General features: G+C 38.1%; 1 protein-coding gene and 1 long non-coding RNA gene across 1 annotated transcript in view; one reads left to right on the forward strand and one right to left on the reverse strand.

The window, feature by feature from the left end:
- LOC144978783 (uncharacterized) overlaps window positions 1–5,263 on the reverse strand; it is a 429,130-nt gene that overhangs the window by 308,079 nt on the left and 115,788 nt on the right.
- The window catches only part of LOC144978767 (orexin/Hypocretin receptor type 1-like), a gene marked incomplete in the record, with an annotated part of 367,308 nt that overhangs the window by 283,003 nt on the left and 79,042 nt on the right, over window positions 1–5,263 (forward strand).

A 5,263-nucleotide genomic window follows, 5' to 3' on the forward strand; every position in this document is an offset into this window, starting at 1 on the left:
TTGATCCACGTCGGATCTCTCTCTCTCTCTCTCTCTCTCTCTCTCTCTCTCTCTCTCTCTCTCTCTCTCTCTCTCTTAATCCCCTTCTTTTCCTGCAGAATAATTTATGTCTTCTTTCATTCATTTTTCTCAAAGAAATTTTTTTTCGATTGCCATTTGAATCAATCACAAAATTATGCAATCAGCCCTCACGCTCTTGCCCTTGCCATTTTTCACTGATCATCGTGTTTTGGCAGTTGATTCGCTTTGTTCTTGGCTCCTTCCCTAATACACGGCTCCAAAATGTCATATCATTGGATATAGGACAATTGCATCTGGCTTGTTTCATGTTAATCCAGAAGCCTTCTAGGACACGTAGTGGAAAATGATATTACGATCCTATTTACCCCACACCATCCTACACCTCATCCCTTTCTTTCTCTCTCTCTCTCTCCCTCCCACCTCTCTCTCTCTCTCTCTCTCTCTCTCTCTCTCTCTCTCTCTCTCTCTGACCCTCTCTCTCTCTCTCTCTCTCTCTGACCCTCTCTCTCTCTCTCTCTCTGACCCTCTCTCTCTCTCTCTCTCTCTCTCTCTCTGACCCTCTCTTTACGCCTCTTTATTTAATTCATTCTCGATCCCCTCCCTCCCTCTCTCTCTCTCTCTCTCTCTCTCTCTCTCTCTATATTATATATATATATATATATTATATATATATATATATATATATATATTTATAATATATATATGTGTGTGTGTGTGTGTGTGTGTTCAGAGTCGATGTCTCTCTACAAGACATCAAATAAAATAAATTAAAAGAGTAGAATAAAATTCGCTTTGTTAATCCCCAAGGTGAAATTTGTCTTTAGGGCCTATTCTGATGGAACAACCCATGCGTTAACTGCAGTGTAGCGCCGCAAAGTGAGCTCAAGCAAGTTGACAAAGCAAAGCAAAATCGGTGTCTTTTAGGTAAGAAACAAATACTATACCGCTGAGCCACGCTGACCTATAACCATGACAAAATATGAGGCAGAGCTATCAGACACAACAGAAATCTCGGAGATCTATCACACAAAGTAACGAGGGGTTAGCAGAAGCTACGAGACATATACACCCATACCGTGGCAAGGCAAAAATAAGCAATAAAGTATGTGTTTCATTTGTGTGGAAATTTGTTTTTCTTACAGAAACGAGACTTTTGACCAAAGATAGACAGTCATATCTTATCATTATTATAAGGAATACAACAGCTCTGCCATAAGCTAACAAATAAATTATTATTATCATCATCATCATCATCATCATCATCATCTCATCATCATCATCATCATCATCATCATCATCATCATCATCATCTTCATCATCAGCATTATTATTATTATTATCATTATTATTATTATTATTATTATTATTATTATTATTAGTATTATTATCATTATCATTATTATTATTACTTAAAAAGTTTGAGGAATAAATCGTGAACGACACCTTAGTAGATTGATATTCGATATTGATATTTTTGGAGGGGAAAAATTAAAGAAAAAAAAGTTTTGGCCATAATGAAAAACATTGTGTTTTGTCAGTGTACAGCAATCTGACCTTGAATTACCATATTACTGATTAAACGTTTTGTTTCTTTTTCTCTTTCTAGTTATGACTGAAAACAGCCATGCTGAATGACGCTTATCGTTTCCGTTATGTTGAGATAGAGAAATCGGCTTTCAGACTACTTCAGATTATGCTATAATAATATTATCACTGGATTCCGCCGCCGATATAACCAGATAACAATTTCAATTTTTGTTCAGCTTTTTGATTAAAGAGGTTTTTTTACATTCCGCAATATCAACAGCGAAATGTGAAGGACGGGACATACAATCTGTAAGCGTGATTTTATCACCGATATCTGCCACCGGGCAGGAACTCAAATTACACATAGGGGCTGTGAGAAAATGTGAGTAAATATCATATTCATTGAAACTTCAACATACATATCCAATCCGAGTGTTAAACATCTTAACCACAAAGCTGCCCTAGACCGTTATCACTTCATATTGGTTTAGGATCTTAGGAATAGTAAAATCTATTCGAAATCAAGGATTGTCATATTGTCTCATAGGAGAATCACCTCGGCCTCACATAAGGTTGTTAGACATTATTAAGACAAGGCCAGAGCACAATGAACTTTGTAAGTCAATGTTTAGTCTGTGAAACCAGACGTATGGCGACAAGTAGAATGGCGTCCAGACAGATGATTATCTACATGTTTAAAGGTCGACAATAAGTCAATGATTCGACACCAATTATAGCGCTAATGAAATACCAGGCCTCCAACAATCTCAACGTCCTAACTGCATATCATTATCTCTACCCATGCATTTATCTATCAATCGTTCTTTTATATGTCTACCTACCCATTTATCCATTTATGCAATCATAAAGATTTTTTTTAAACGATGAATACATACTGCTAAACTTTTATATAAAAGTAGCGGTCAATAAAACATTTAATGTGTATTTTTGCCACTTCTACAGAGTTGTCTCGTCTCTAGCGACAGCAATCCTCAGGAAGAGGAAGGATGTTACTGTTGTTGTTAATGTTGTTTCATGTTTTCGAGTTAATTTTTTTTTTATGAATTACTGTCAGAACTATATCAAAATATGTCTTTAACAGAAGAAAAGAAAGAGAAAAAGTTATATGTCATGTATTACACAACCACCATACTACACTGGGTAAGACATTCACTTGAGGCTCAAGCTTTTAAAAAAAGGTTGAAATCTCGGGTTTTATTAAGATGGGATTTGACGTGACATCCGCTTATATTAATAATCACAACCATGGCCGTTTTCCTATGAGCTAAAACGGCTCTGTCAGGACTATTTTAAACTTGAGAATATGCATAGCGGACAATCTACTAAACGTGATCAAATGGCTTTACAAGGGGTCCCTAATAATAGCCAACAGCAACACTTATCATGTAGGACGAGACCATGACGCCTCATAGGTGATATATTACAGCGCTGCTAATGACCAGCTACAAGATATGAAGTGAGTAGAAAAGTGCCAGAAGACAATAGAGAATAAAAAAAATTTTTTCGCGGCGGTGGTGGGGTTTGAACCTGCGACCTTATTGGTACGACAACTCCGCCTGGCAGGTGAGAGCGTGGCTCTACCGTGTGAGCTATCCATGAACACAAAAATATTCGTTTCAAACCCAAAGTCATTTCTAGATCCCTCTCTCACCCACTTCTTGAGATCGCCGATTCGTTCACCACCATCGCGAAGTAATTTTGACCAGCAGTTAAGCTTAATAGCCAATATTCTCATCACAAACATATAACATAGAAACGATTGAGACATTGAGTATGCTCCGGTGTATGGGGTGAATTTTTAATTCAGAAAAGTGAGTGGAGCAGGCACTTATGTTGGTAACAACAAGATATGAAGTGAGTAGAAAAGTGCCAGAAGACAATAGAGAATAAAAAAAATTTTTCGCGGCGGTGGTGGGGTTTGAACCTGCGACCTTATTGGTACGACAACTCCGCCTGGCAGGTGAGAGCGTGGCTCTACCGTGTGAGCTATCCACGAACACAAAAATATTCGTTTCAAACCCAAAGTCATTTCTAGATCCCTCTCTCACCCACTTCTTGAGATCGCCGATTCGTTCACCACCATCGCGAAGTAATTTTGACCAGCAGTTAAGCTTAATAGCCAATATTCTCATCACAAACATATAACATAGAAACGATTGAGACATTGAGTATGCTCCGGTGTATGGGGTGAATTTTTAATTCAGAAAAGTGAGTGGAGCAGGCACTTATGTTGGTAACAACAAGATATGAAGTGAGTAGAAAAGTGCCAGAAGACAATAGAGAATAAAAAAAAAATTATTATTTTTCAGCAGCGAAGGAAAGATATGCGCATGTGCTATGCCTGGATTGGGAATGGTTAATTTACATTCACATATATATAAGGACACTCACATTGTATTTTGTCAGGACGATCGTTTCAGTGTTGGTCACCTCCTCGGCTGACGATAAATCCATAGTTCGATGTTTAAAATTGTGTCCCTATTTCTTATCCCGTTGTGTTTGTTATTAATTGGACGGTGATTAGTATTGTTATGTGGTGACATACTGTAGTATGTGCTCATTGTGTGTGCTTGTGTTTGTGTGTTTGTGTGTGTATATGTGTTATATACATGTGTATATGTGACGCCAAACACAGCATCAACTTGGAGGCAAAATAGATTGCAACCAAACTCGACCTCCTCGAAGAGCGGATAGTGCATCGCACCTAACGAGGCATTCATCACAATGAAAGACCACAAAACAGACGTCAACAATAATCCAGCATTCAGGCTAATAAATCCAGCTAAATCAGAAATAGGCATGATAAGCAAGCACTACCTCCAAGACATCAACAAAACAATCAGACAAAACACAGGCATACAACAATTGACGAACACACAATACGTCATAAATTGGTATAAAACCTCGACAATAGTCACTCCCTAAAATTTATACAGCTGAGACATGTCTGATTTTACGCAAGTATAACAGAAAAACATTCATGAGAGCAATCAAATTCGCACCAGGACACACCACTATCACCCAAAGCACTATAAACACCGTAAAACATCAAAGGATCTCGACATCAAAATTACAAATTCAAAGTAGACTTCCTAGATACAACTCAAAACTGACACGTTCAAACCATACAAGAAATCTAACAGTGCCACTCTAGACATCAACAAACACTCCAACCACCCACACACGACAATAAAACGAATACCCACAATAATAGAACAACGATGAAATAACCTCTCCTCAAATAAAACCATATTCAACGAAGCAAAAGATGAATATGAAAAGGCCCTCAAACAGAGCGGCCACACCTCAACACTGGCAAACAAAAAATGAGACACATTCCACAACGCATAAGCACAACAGAAAAAGGAGCATGATATGGCTCAACCCGCCATTTAACAACGTAGCCACTTCAAATATCGGCAGACAGTTCTTCCACTCATCGGCAAACGCTTCCTGAACCACCGACAACACAGAGTAATCAACCGAAACAAAGTCAAGATAAGCTACAGCTGCGGACAAAACATGAAACAGACAATTACTAACCACAACAGGCAGATCATATCTGAACCAACAATAGCAATAATAAATAAACTGCAATGCAGGAAGAAGGACGACTGCCCCTTCAAGGAAATTGCCAAGAAAGTGCCATCGTCAACAAAGCCACCATAGCCACTTATATTTATCAGCACAATAC

The sequence above is a fragment of the Berghia stephanieae genome, chromosome 1 (genome assembly GCF_034508935.2).
Source record: "Berghia stephanieae isolate SIO BIC M18660-M18661 chromosome 1, UCSD_Bste_1.3, whole genome shotgun sequence".
NCBI lineage: Eukaryota > Metazoa > Mollusca > Gastropoda > Nudibranchia > Aeolidiidae > Berghia > Berghia stephanieae.